Source organism: Ambystoma mexicanum, chromosome 6p (assembly GCF_040938575.1).
Source record: "Ambystoma mexicanum isolate Mex_15411 chromosome 6p, UKY_AmexF1_1, whole genome shotgun sequence".
Classification (NCBI taxonomy): domain Eukaryota; kingdom Metazoa; phylum Chordata; class Amphibia; order Caudata; family Ambystomatidae; genus Ambystoma; species Ambystoma mexicanum.
The window spans coordinates 1,411,595,676-1,411,610,539 of record NC_090935.1 but is presented as its reverse complement, the minus strand read 5'-3'; positions in this window follow the sequence as shown (position 1 = coordinate 1,411,610,539).

Here is a 14,864-nt window from a genome sequence, read left to right as displayed (position 1 = left end):
CCCGAGCTCAATATGTTATTTGGCCCAACAAAAACGCACCTCCATTTAGCCTAGCATATTAAAATGCTACACACTGCTGAGCCTCCATATAGTGTTTTTCCCAAAAAAAGGGTTTACATGCCGCCTGTCAAATGTTGTTAAACTTTGTGCCGCCTCCAAAGTGCACTATCACTCCGTTTGAAAACAACACATGCACGTTATGCTCCACACTCGTGAGCCTCTGAAAACTGTTTAACTCAAAGACTCATCTCCATACTGCATCGCAAGAATTCTTAAAAATCAGTGCTGCATCCACTGTCCAGTTTCTACTCAGTTTCAAAAAAGAGCCTGCATGCATGTAACCACGTTACCTAAGAACTACTGCATGCATCCCCAAAACAAAGCACAAGTTACAACACCTCATAACGGTAAACTTACCCGTAATGGACCGACAAAAGCCCAAAGTTCTTTTTCTACCGCCGATTGCCATGGTTCAGGTGCCACCATACAATCCTCTCAATGCCATAGTTGTAAACACACAAAAAAACGCCAGGAAAGACTGTCTACAAGTAGCTTTTACCCATAATGCAAATGGCAAGGTAAAACAACACTAAAAAGGGACTCATCGCCAGGAAGAGCTGTCTACAAGTAGCTTTTACCCATAATGCAAATGGCAAGGTAAAACAACACTAAAAAGGGACTCATCGCCAGGAAGAGCTGTCTACAAGTAGCTTTTACCCATAATGCAAATGGCAAGGTAAAACAACACTAAAAAGGGACTCATGAAGTAGAAAACGAACTGTGAAAAAGGCACTAAGCACTTCTACATTTTGAAAATTCATGCCAGCCTACAAACTGACTAAAAAAGAAAATAACTTGGACAAGGAAGAAAACAACCACTAATGGAAAATACTCTGTCAAGGCAATCGCCCACAACAAAGGGCATGGAGACATACCACACTTAGTCTAAAAAAACAGAGGGGGGGTAATCAAAAAATGTTTTTTTGTCCGAGTAATTCAGAAAGACAACTCCTTGGCCTCTCTACACCAATGAGAACAGTAAGACTAGAGCCCCAAACAGGCATGGAACAGGGAACAACATAATTAATCATCTTAACCCAGGTTAGTATAAGGCAAAGAACTGTATATAAATATGCAGTCATCGACATGAAAAACAGAGCATGACAGATGTGTACAATGGATACAGCCAATAATGTCCATTATAACTCGCATGATAAGAAGAGCACGGCGAGCTGCACAGGGAGGACTAGGGCACCCAGAAGCATGGGTCCTCATCATTACATAGCCCTAACATTATGCCAATCGACATCTTCATTTAATCCAACCAAATGGCTGTGGGTTTTAAAGATGAGTTTTTGTTCTAAGGTGACTAGTCTCTGATCTATAACTTCTTTGCTGGGTCCATTGACCCGTTTAAGGATCACCCACCTCAAATCTTCGTGTGAATGGCCATTAGCAATGAAATGTTTGACCATGGGTGCCTGTAAAGTCTTGGGCCTGATACAGCTCCTGTGCTCTATCATGCGAGTTTTACATTTACGGTTTGTCTTCCCAATGTAATGCAAACCGCATGGACAAGTTATCATGTAAACCACATTTGTGCTGTTGCAATTACAAAATTCAGTAATGTTCCATCTATTTGCCAGCCCTATGTCTACCTCCTTCGTGGAAAACGTAAGGTTACACATTACAAAGTTACCACATGGGTAATTACCAACTACCGGAGGATAACCCCACAAAGTTGTTTGTTTGACTATTGGTTGTTCTTTGGCCGAAAGGTCATTCCTGATGAGAATGTTTCTCAAATGTTGACTTCTTTTGAAAGCCACAAGGGGGGCACCATTCTCCTTACTATACACTTTCTTCCAGTTCTTGTAGAACACACCTTTGATCTTGTATGACAGGTCAGAAAAAGTGTTGACAAACACCAAATTGTTTTCTCTCTTGTTTTCCTTTGGAGTCTGTTCCTGCAAGGCTTCACGGTTATTATTGTATGCCTGCTTGGCTGATTGTTTAAAAAGACTCTCCGGGTACCCTCGTGCAACCAATTTATTGTGGAGAATGTTGGCACTTTCCACGTAATGTTGCTTCAAGCTGCTATTACGTTTCAGTCTCAAGAACTGACCAAAAGGTAAGTTGCGTCTGATATGTTGTGCATGATGGCTAGAAAAATGTAAAAGCGCATTGCGGTCTGTCGCCTTGCTATAAGGTTTGACTCGCAACACACCTGCTTGATGGAAAATGGTGATATCAAGAAAATTGATTTCAAAATCTTTGATCTCTTGTGTAAATTTCAAAAACCTATTTTGCTGGTTTAGCCAAACCACAAATTCTTCTGCTGTAGCTCTATCCCCTTCCCAAATGATGAAAATATCATCAATATACCGTGACCATTGTCGCAGGTTGTCCTTAAAGGGGTTAGTGTCGGCATAGATGGTCACGTTCTCGAACATCTCCACATATAGGTTAGCCAAATTTGGAGCCATGGCCGCCCCCATGGCCGTTGCCTCTACTTGCTGGTAAAATGTTCCCTCGAACTGGAAAAAATTCATAGTAAGGGCATATTTTGTGCACCATAAAATGAAGCTGTTACTCACAGGGTGATTGTCTTTGCGGCCCAGAAGAGTTTCCTCAACCAACTCAAGGGTGGCATTTTGAGGAATGACTGTGCACAAGGACTGAATATCCAAACAGATTAACAAGTTAGTACCCGGTACGAACCTGGCCCCTTCAATTTTGTTGATGGCATCGGTTGTATCCTTAAGATAGCTTTTCATTTGACGAACAAACGGTCTCAGATAAAAGTCGGCAAATTTTGATAATGGCTCCAAAATGGAGTTTACTCCCGACACTATTGGACGCCCTGGTGGTCTAGTTAGATGTTTATGAATTTTTGGCAGAATATAGAAGACCGGTACTCTACCATTCTTTCTTTTTAAATATTCTGCTTCCTGTTTCCCTATCATGTCATTTTCTAGTGCTGCAGAAACTTTCTCGTCAATGATTCTAACCATTTCCTCTGTAGGATCTCTTTGAAGAACCCGATAACTGTTCCTATCTAGAAGGAGATTGTTACATTCTCTTATGTAATCGGCCCTATTTAGAACCACAATCGCTCCACCTTTATCTGCCTGGCGTATGATGATAAGATGGTTATTAGCCAAATTTTGCATGAGAGTTTTTTGTTCTTTATTGAAATTGGAATTGACTCCTCTATCCATACTTTCCAACTTAGAAATTTCTTCGAGGGTGTTTTTTTCAAAAACAATGGACTCATGAGTAAGAGTATGTCCCGGGGGAAAAAAAAGTGGAGGGATTGCGAAGACCACTGGCATTGCAGCTTTCTGAATATTCTTGATCATCAAAAAATTCTTTGAGGTGCAACTTACGCATAAATTGTTGGAATTCTCTTCTAAATTCAAAGGGATCATGATGTTTGGTAATCACATAATTCAAACCTTTGTTTAGAGTTCGCTCTTCCGAAGCAGTTAGCACGTAGTCAGAAAGGTTGACTACCATTGTTTCTGTGTTCTGCTTCGAGTCTTGACTTGATCGGGATTCCAATCGTTTCTTCGTGGTCCCTGTTCTAAAAAAGACCTACCCTGTCTCCGGCAATTCTGTCCTCGGAAACCTCTGCCTCTTTTGTTACCTCGATCATTCCCATCACTAGTAGTAGGACCATTGCTCCCCTCGTCATTTGAACTGCCTTATACTAACCTGGGTTAAGATGATTAATTATGTTGTTCCCTGTTCCATGCTTGTTTGGGGCTCTAGTCTTACTGTTCTCATTGGTGTAGAGAGGCCAAGGAGTTGTCTTTCTGAATTACTCGGACAAAAAAACATTTTTTGATTACACCCCCACCCCCGCTTTTTAGACTAAGTGTGGTATTTCTCCATGCCCTTTGTTGTGGGTGATTGCCTTGACAGAGTATTTTCCATTAGTGGTTGTTTTCTTCCTTGTCCAAGTTATTTTCTTTTTTAGTCAGTTTGTAGGCTGGCATGAATTTTCAAAATGTAGAAGTGCTTAGTGCCTTTTTCACAGTTTGTTTTCTACTTCATGAGTCCCTTTTTAGTGTTGTTTTACCTTGCCATTTGCATTATGGGTAAAAGCTACTTGTAGACAGCTCTTCCTGGCGATGAGTCCCTTTTTAGTGTTGTTTTACCTTGCCATTTGCATTATGGGTAAAAGCTACTTGTAGACAGTCTTTTCTGGCATTTTTTTTGTGTGTTTACAACTATGGCGTTGACAGGATTGTATGGTGGCACCTGAACCACGGCAATCGGTGGTTGAAAAAGAACTTTGGGCTATTGTTGGTCCATTACGGGTAAGTTTACCGTTATGAGGTGTTGTAACTTGTACTTTATTTTGGGGATGCATGCAGTAGTTCTTAGGTAATGTGGTTACATGCATGCAGGCTCTTTTTTGAAACTGTGTAGAAACTGGACAGTGGATGCAGCACTGATTTTAAAAATTCTTGTGATGCAGTATGGAGATGAGTCTTTGAGTTAAACAGTTTTCAGAGGCTCACGAGTGTGGAGCATAACGTGCATGTGTTGTTTTCAAACAGAGTGATATTGCACTTTGGAGGCGGCACAAAGTTTAACAACATTTGACAGGCGGCATGTAAACCCTTTTTTTGGGATAAATACTATACGGAGGCTCAGCAGTGTGTAGCATTTTAATATGCTAGGCTAAATGGAGATGCGTTTTTGTTTGGCCAAATAACATATTGAGCTCGGGCTTAGGATGTGTATATTGAGGCTCACTATTGGTGTATATGCCTTTATTTGGGGGACGCACTTTGTAGATCATTTATGTTCCTTTTTTCATGGCCTTGGAACTGCAGGAAACTTGTTTGTTTAAATAATACCCTAGTGAACACTAGTGAACACAGCGGTTGATTACTTCTTATTGTGTTTAATCTCCACAGTTTGTGTTTGAAGAGTTAGAACTTGACACAGTAGCTGTTTCACGTTAAAGACTGATCATTCTCCTCAAAGGTTTATTCTCTTTTGGGAACACATTTGGCTACCGCATTTTGCAAGGTATGTGCAAGCATGTTCCTTAGGGGGTGTTTTGACTTTTTATACTCTGGTATGATTATAGTGTGACACAGTGTGTCGTTATGTTTTCTTCTCTAGTGTGTTCTTACTCAAATCCATTGAAAAGGATTACTAATATAAGCGGCTGATATCCGGCTGGATGTGACTGTATTACTGGCGACATTGGATCCTTGGAATACACAGATCCCAAGGTATATATGTTTACAGCAGATTTTTGGTGCTAAGGGTTCCCGAATGGGGACTAGGTACGGGTGGCTTTATTAATTCAGGCTTCCGTGTTTGTGTAATGTTGACATATGACATTAAAAGTAGGTAAATCTTGGGAAATGTTGGTGCACACATAATTTTTTAATATGGTTGTATGTTTTTATAGATTGCATTAAGGATCAATTTCAGCTCCATGCCCACCAGAACTGGAGGGGACGATCACTGTAGAATTTTAAGAAGACCTACCCCTGATGAATGTCAAACATCTAACGAGTCATCAGACAGAAACATGTTGGGTTATATATAGATTGCAACAAATGAATTTTTCACTGATATTTGTATGGTAAATGTTGTTTTTTTAGTTAATGTGGTATGGTTGTTTTTTTTATTTTTACATTGATGTTGTGTATGTAATCGTCCTGTTTTTTGATAACCTGGTTTTAGGGTTGTTCCTTAATCTGTGTATTATTTAACACAGTTAGTTTTAATGAGAATTATGTCTTTTTTCTATAATAAAATATTTTTCTTAATGATATAGCTTTTGTGTGTTACACCTTTTCTTCCCATTAAAATGTGAATTTGAATTGTTTTCTTCTATACTATAAAAGATTATTAGTAAGGCGCTTGAGATCGAGCACTCTATCTGTACTATCTATTATATCTGTTTTATTTACTCTGTCCGTTCATTCCAGTTTGTCTGTTCCTCCATTTTGTCTGTTTCATCCATTTAATGTACTAGTCCTTCCATCCATTCCATCCACTCAACCCTTCATCCACATGATCTACTCCATCCATCCCGTAGACCCCTTTCATACTTCACATCCGTTTAGTGTGTTCTATCCGTTCCATCCTTCCCATTCATTCGATCAGCTCTGTGTGTTCCACCCACTCCATAAGTTCCATCCACTTCATTCGTTCCATCCGCTCCATCCGTTCAATCTGCTCCATCCACTTCATTCGTTCCATCCGCTCCATCCGTTTCATCCGCTCCATCCGTTCCATCTGCTCCATCCACTCCATCCGTTCCATCCACTCCATTTGTTCCATCCACTCCATCCGTTCCATCCACTCTACGTGTTTCATCCATTCCATCCGTTTTATCTAATGCATCCTTTCCATCCACTGCATCCATTCCATCCATTTCATCTGTTTTATCCATTTCATCCATTCTATCCACTTCATCCATTTCTTCCGTTCCCAACTGCTCCATCTGTTCCGACTTCCATTCGTCCCATCTATTCCTTTTGTTCCATCTACACCATTCATTCCAACCAGTATGTCCACTTTCTTCCATCTGTTTCTGTCTGTTCCATTCGCTCTGTCAGTTCCATCCGTTCCGGCCAGTGCATCCATTCCAGCCAGCACTCCGTTCCATCCACTCCAGCCAGTACGTCCACTTTGTTCCATCTGCTCCATCCATTCCATCCGTTCATTCTGCCAAGTAGACTCAGTCCAACCAGCTCTCTGTTCTGTCCATTTCCTTCACTCTATCTATTCCATTCACTCAATCCGTTCCGTCCGCTCTATCCATTCCATCCATTTCATTCATTCTATCCACTCCTTCTGTTCATCTATTCCCTCTGCTCAATTAATTCACCCTTTTCATCCATTGCATTCCTTTATCCACTTTATCTATCCACTCCATCCTTTCCATGCGTTCAATCTACTTTTCCGTTTCGTCTACTTCTTCCATTCTTTATATTTCATCCGTTTGTTATATTTCATCCGTTCCTTACATTTCATCTGTTCAGGATACTTTTTCTATTCCCCCTCTTTTTCTGTTCCCTTCAATTCTTCCATTCCATCCAATTCTTCTTTCATTCCATCCAATTCTTCCATTCCAACAAATTCTTCAGTTCCAACCATTTCTTCCGGTTCATCCACTTCATTCCGGTTCATCCACTTCATTCCGTTTCATCCACTTCTTCTGTTCCATCCACTTCTTCCGTTCCACCCTTTCATCCATTTCACCCAATTCCTCTGTTTCACCCAATTCATTTGTTCCATCCGCTTCATCCTTTCCATCCACTTCATCTGTTCCATCTGCTTCATCCTTTTCATCCAATTCATCTGTTTCATCCACTTCATCCGTTCCATCCACTTCTTCCGTTCCACCCTTTCATCCATTTCACCCAATTCCTCTGTTTCACCCAATTCATTCGTTCCATCCGCTTCATCCGTTCCATCCGTTCCATCCACTTCATCTGTTCCATCTGCTTCATCCGTTTCATCCAATTCATCTGTTTCATCCACTTCATCCGTTTCATCCACTTCATCCGTTTCAGCCACTTCATTCGTTCTACTCAGTTTATCCATTTTATTTACAATGGCTGTTTTAGTTTTCTGTTTGTTCGATCGGGACTCTATGCTGGATTGTTATCTTTGATTCATCAACCTCGGGTTTCTGTTTATTGTGGTTGTTTATTCTGTTGGTACTAAGAGTCGGTTTTAAAGGGAAGAGCCATGTTTTCAGTAGTTTGCAGAAAGACGAGGTCTTCGGCGAGTCGAGTTTGGGGTGGAAGTGAGTTCCACAGAGTGGGGGCCAAGGCTGAGAATGATGTTCCACCTAACCTGACTGAGTTGGTGTTTCGTATCAATAGGAGGCAGGCAGAGCTTGATCTTAGAGTGCACGGTGGATGGTAGGGTTTTAGCTTGTCCTGAAGGTATTGAGGTCCGGTTTTATGCATTGCTCGGTGAGAGATGCATATGGTTTTGAAAGTCACCCTTCATCCAACCGGGAGCTAGTGGAGAGTTTTGAGGGATGGGGAGGTGTGATCTCTTGGGCCAAGTGCTAGTAGCAGTTTGGCTGCAGCATTTTGTGCCCTTTGTAGTTTAGTCAGGTGGCATGCTTGGACTCCGAGGAAGAGGGAGGTAGCATTTACATTACAATTGATTGGACCTGTTGGATAATTTGTGTAATGTTTGGGGTCTGGCGGTATTTTCTTACTGCCAAAAGAAGAGTGGTAGTTTGGTAATAACCTATCCTTGCATTTAGATTGGGTTTGGCCTCACATCATTCTAGTGACCATACTTTGTTATACTATATTGGAGAATTTAGTAATATGTACTACTGGCAGAATTTTGTGGTAGTAAATTACTCAGTGATGAACATAATTTTCCTTCCCTATATTATAACCCATCATACACAAAACCTTCCTTTCTATTAGAATACCTCCTAGTGATCTATAGAGAGCCTTGGACTTATTCACGCAAGGGGACCAGCAATTTTATGTAGAGTGCCACCTACAGCCTGTGGCCGGTATCACTGATTTATTTACACCAATGATCTATGCGCCCGTAGGCATCATTACTGGTTCATAGACCCCCAGTAATATATATTTCATATTAGAATCTCCCAAACAACATGCAAGGGGAACACACACATACACCTATTTATCAACGCTTATACTGTTTGTTATTCTATCTGCATGGGCAAATTGACAAATGTATTACCAAAGAACACGAATCTTCCCCATGTCCGCATATGCAATTCCCAAAGCAATAAAAACTCTGAACCTTTGTGTGTATATATATATATATATATATATACATATATATATACATATATATATATTGCAAACAATTACAATTTCATGGTACAAATCTTACCATGTACATTTCAGCATTTCAGCATTACCTGTAATAAAATAAGAGAAAAAAAAACAACAGATACAGTGCAAATAAACCCTTTTTACAAATAGGCATCACTTTTTATGATTCTAAACATGACGAATGAAAATGCAGGGGATTTTCTTTTTGCTTTGCTACTCTGACTGCCTGGTATTTTTAGATTGCTATTGCTCATTCATACGAAAGCACACGGTGACCTCACTTAACAGTCTGCTTACTGAAGATGTGTAGCTCTCTCCCACACGACCTTCCTTCACTCGCCTTGGAAGAACAGGCCCAGTCAGCATGAATTGACTCTGTAATCTTGTTGTCTGATATGCACAGCGAAACTTCCAAGCCAGTGAGAACACCAAGATCATCTGTCTCCCAAGCCCAGCAAACACAAACTAACTCTCCCTCTGACAGTCTTCCCCCAGCAGAGCTCTGCACCTTCCCATTTTACCTACATAATAAATCTGCAGACACATTGCTCCAATCAAGTTGAAAGGCAGCATCACCCTTCACTTCTGTACAATGGGCTCTTTACCCATGGAGCAACTGTATCTAATATCATTTCCTGCCATGCAGGCTCTCTGCTTGCTGCAAACACAGAAAGAGAAGGAAAATAAAAACTCCAGTGCACGTTTGAAAAACTAATTTCAGAATATGTATTTTCACCTCATTTTGCACAAAGAGATTACATTAGCCGGTCAAGTGGCACGCCGAGTAGAGTGCTCGCTTTGACATCCGTGCAGAGCTTGCAAACGCAGGTTCGAATCCTGGCAGGGCCAAACTCAGCTTTTCATCCTTCTGAGGTCGATAAATGAGCACCACACACCGTGGGTAATAATAAGCAGCGCTCAGATACCTGAGGGTTCGTAGCGCTATATACATGCCAAATTATTATAATGTTAATGAGTTAGCACTAGTGATTAGTAATTGTTAATTAAATCAGTCAGTTATATAAATAATGTAGTCTTCTATGCATTAGATATTCCAAAGAAGAAAATAAAAAACATTTGGTGCACTTTCACTCTTTTGCAGCTTCACATTGTTTTTTTTTTTTACTGTATTATAAATCCTGCACCTTGCATGCCTCCAGCCACATACTCACATGTTATACTGGCAATATAAAACTGGCTATATATAGGCGCAACATTATTGCTGGCAATAAAATGCCATCACATTCGGTGAAGCGCTACACGCTCCAAGGCACTGTAAAGCGCAATATATTACTACATTATCCCTCCTTTTCTGACAATTTGGCAGTGTTCCAAGCCACAATTGGAAGAAATCCAACTTGCGCTCCTCCTTTTCTTTCCATCATAGCAATTCAATAAAATGAACATTCACATTTTTCACAATAAATCACTGCTTAACCACCACAAAATCAAAATTCATCTTAAATGAGTCCATCAATTATAAAATATTGTACATATTTCTTCCCAACTGAAGTGTCCATAGTCCAACGTCCAATGTTTTTGTTTACTTGTGAAACAAACGTTTAAATTCAATATCAAAATAATAAAATAAAATAAATAATTAAAATAAAGAACTAACATAACTAATTAAAATAATTAAATAAAACAATAAAGTTGTGGGACTCTATTGCCCATTTCCAGTATTCATCGGGAATAGTGCACCCCCAACGCTGCAGGTTCAGTTTAACATTGTTCCATTAATGATGTCCACCTTTGAGACGTCCCGACCATCAGCTTCTCATCGTCTGGTTCATCCGGTGAATTCTTTCATCCTGACACTCTTAAATGCTTTTCCATAGGAATCATCTCTTCTGGCGTCCCAGTTATTTTGTCTTCACCTCCATACTTCCGTCCAGAGGCATTACTTGATCTTCATCCCGTTACACTCCATCACTCATCATCTTCCGTGTCCTCCGGTCCTGTGACCTCCAACCGAAAATATTTGTTAATTGTTCTAAATTAAACAGAAAAGAGACAGGTTAAGTACATAGCACAATACCAATTTCACCCTTTTACCAAAAATAAAATATTGAATCCAAAACATTTCACCCTTTTACTTTGGTCTCTGAAACTAAGCACATGTTATATAAAAAACAAACATATACAAAAAACATCATTAAACATTAAACATATTTCAACCTTGCAATAAAATAATACCATTTGCTTCAGCCCCCTTTTTAATGTTTATCACATATGGTATTTTATTTACATCTATTCCATCACAAGAATCACATCTATTTTTATTTCTCTGGTATTGGACACTATAAAAAAGAACCATGTGTTTTCTTTCATGTATTTAGGGCACTTGAGCTGTTTCTACTCACTCAAGCCTCCTTACTTCATGTTTGGGATGACAGGGCTTAATTTGGTTAACACAAACAAATTGCCCTGTTACCGTTTCACCCTCTGTTCTTAATATTTTATAAACCACTGGAGACACCTTATCTATGATTTGAAATGGCCCCTGCCAGGCCGCCAGAAATTTTGAATTTTTCTGTTTACCCTTTCCAAAATGAAATTTATATACCTGATCGCCTACACTATACTCTTTCACATATGTCTTTTTATCATAATATGATTTTGCACTGTCAGCAGCCCTTTCCAAATTTCGCTGCACAAAAGCAAATGCATGTTGTAAATGCCTCCTCAGTTCTTCCATATATTTGAGAACTGTAGATGTGCTTACAAGTGTCTGCTCATGTGTCCTGCATGACAAGTGTTGTGGTAACACCATCTTCCTACCTGTCAATACTTCATGAGGGCTGATACCTGTTGCTTTGGCAGGAGTTGATCTGATTGCCATCAAAACCAGAGGTAAACGTAAATCCCAGCTGGAACCTGTCTCTGCTACAAACATCTTTAATATATCCACAACAGACCTGTTGCAACCTTCAACACCCCCAGAAGAGGCGTGTCTATATGCAATATGCAATTTTCTTTTCACGCCCAGTATCTGCCACACTTTACTCATTAAAGCGCTTGTAAAATGACTTCCTCTGTCTGATTCTATTCTTTGTGGTAACCCAGATCTTGAAAATATGTAATTCACCAATAGTGTAGCTGCTGTTCGCGCACTACAATCTGGTGCAGGAATACACTCTATCCATTTTGACATCAAACAAACGACACTTAAAATATAACGGTTCCCCCTGCTCGATCTTTTTACAGGCCCTACATAGTCTATTTGCAAATCTGACCATGGAAGGGTTAAGCCTCTTTTCATCAGTGGGGCCCTATGCATTGGTGAAGCAGGTTTAAATTGGGCACATACTAGACATCCCCTAGTATACAATTCTACATCTTGGGACATATGTGGCCAGTAAGCATAATCTTTCATTATCTCAAATATTTTTCGTGAACCCCTGTGTCCTGCAGTTATTGCATCATGTGCATAGTGTAGCATTAGCCCTCTGAATGAAAGGGGTACCACCCACTGTATTTGTCCTGTTATGGATTCCCTAATCATGAGTCCATCCTGTAGTCTGATTCGTTTTTTATTCTTTAATAGCACCCTCAACTTTTCTTTTCCCACACAATCATTTTATGTTAAAGGATTTTGTTCAGGGTCTATCAAATGATTAGAATAGATTCCCAAAATTTGATCATCTTTTTGTGCCTTAATCAGGTCTTGATCTGGTGTATCATAACTCCATTGCACTACTGGTTGTTCTACCTATTTTGGAGCATTAGAACGTGTAACTGCATCAATCTGTATTTCACCAAGTAAGTGTTCAATAGGTAGCAACTCTCCCATCACAGCCCCAATTTTAGCTAAGTGATCTGCCTTATCATTTCCCTCCTTATCTTCTCCTGGAGTTTTTAGATGTCCACGAATATTCCTCCAGTATATTGTCAAATCATTCTCTGACACCAATTTGTCTATACCCTGTATCATTTGTCCATGTTTGAGAGGCTTTTTATTGAATGTAATCATGCCTCTTGCTTTCCAGCCAGGCAAATATTCCACAAAGATATTTTGTGCATAAACAGAATCAGTCACCAGGACAATTTCACTAAATGTATTATTATTTATTACTACTGCAGTAGTAATTGCTTTATAAATGGCTGCCAATTCCGCTACTTGACTGCTCCTAGCCCCAATTCTTATCCCTATACTGGGAATGTCTTCACACCTCAACCAGACATTTCCTATTCCTGATACCAATTGTTTATTACTGTCATTTTCAATGTGGAACGCACAACCATCAACATATACAGTTGGCAAATCCCTGCATGTCTTTTCATCAAAAGCTTTGTGTGGTGATTGCCCAAACTCCTGTAAACTAAATTCCACTTCTACTTCATTTGATACATGTTCAGCTGCACAGTCATGTAGATCTGCCAAACCTTGAGCAACTGGGCTCTTTTTTATTTTGGCCATACCTCACTTCTACAGGAAAGCCTTGCAATGCCAGTGTCCATGAAGTAATTCTGGACTGTGCTAGGTTGCCTGACCTAATTGTTTTACTCTCTAAAAATTGCAATGGCTGACGATTTGTCTCAATGATTACCTTTTCTCCTTGAACAATGGGGTGAAAATGCTGTAATGCCCACACAGTGGTCAAAGGGCCTTTTCACATTCACTGAATTTAATTTCAACTTGGGAAAATGCCTTACTTGCATAAGCAATGGTTTTGTGACTCAAATCATGTTTTTGCGATAACACTGCCGGCATACAATGTTCAGAGAAACCTATTTCTATGAAGAAATGCCTATTCTTTATGGGGTATGCTAAACATGGTGCTTTTATAAGACATTCCTTTAATTAGTCAATGGTTGAGTAATTTCAGCATAATTTTCAATAAAATTTCTGTTATATCCCATCATTCCTAATAAGCTTTTCAAACCTTTCACACTTCTATGATCTTTTAGTTTTTGTATGGCCTCTACCGTCTTCTTTTGTGGATTTAGTCCATGTTCAGTACCTTCATGGCCTAGAAAATGCACCTTTTTCTTGCACCTTTGTGCTTTCTGTAAAGATACTTTGGCACCTGCCTTTTGCAATTGGCCAAGAACATGCCTAATTTCATCAAAATGCTTTAATTTTTTATCAGGACATCATCCACATAAACTATGGTTCCTCTTTCCGCTGCATCAGGAATAGCCTTTCTGAAAAATATGCCAAATTCACTCCCACTATTGACGTACCCGAATGGAGTTCTAACCCATGCGTACTTGGTCTTATCAAATAAAAATGAAAATAAATTTGGAATATCCTCTGCCAATGGCACACCCCAATATCCAGATGTGAGATCTAATGTAGTAAACACCTTTGAGCCATGCACCTGAGCTAAGCCTTGATCAACGAATGGCAGTGGCCATCTAGACACGGCACTCTTTTATTTAATTCTCTCAAATCTGCACACAGACGCCATTGACCATTTGGCTTTAACACACCCAAAATAGGTGTGTTGGTTGTGCTATGAATAGGCCTGATAATTCCAAGAGACTCCACATTTTGAATTATCTCTGCCAACGACTCTAAACATGCCAGTGGTAACCGGTACTGGCGCACAAATACTGGATTTCTACTACACCCTTCCGGTAATGTGGCAACATGTAAATTAGTGAGTCCGCAATCGTAGGCATCTTTAGCAAAGACATCTTTAAACTCCATAAATATTTTCCTCAATTCATTTTTCTATTCATCGCATGCATCTACTGACAAAATCTGCTCTTCTACCATTTTTGGGAATTCTGGGAAATCCTCCAGTGGAGGAATCTCTGTGCTTTCTTCCAACTGTGTGGCTGTGTCTCTCTGTAAAACTGCCACTTTTAAATATTTTGGCATATCAGCTTCCACTTCATTGTGCTGATTTTCTGTTTCACTTTGATTTAAATCAAGTACTATATCATCCTCTTGATGACAGCACACTGTCTCATTTGAATCATAAGGGTACACAGATTGAATTTTAAAGATCCCTTTGGGCTGAGAATCCAGGTATTCTGGCAACACACCCCCTGCATCTACATACCTTTCAGGGATATTTCCAATTACCATGT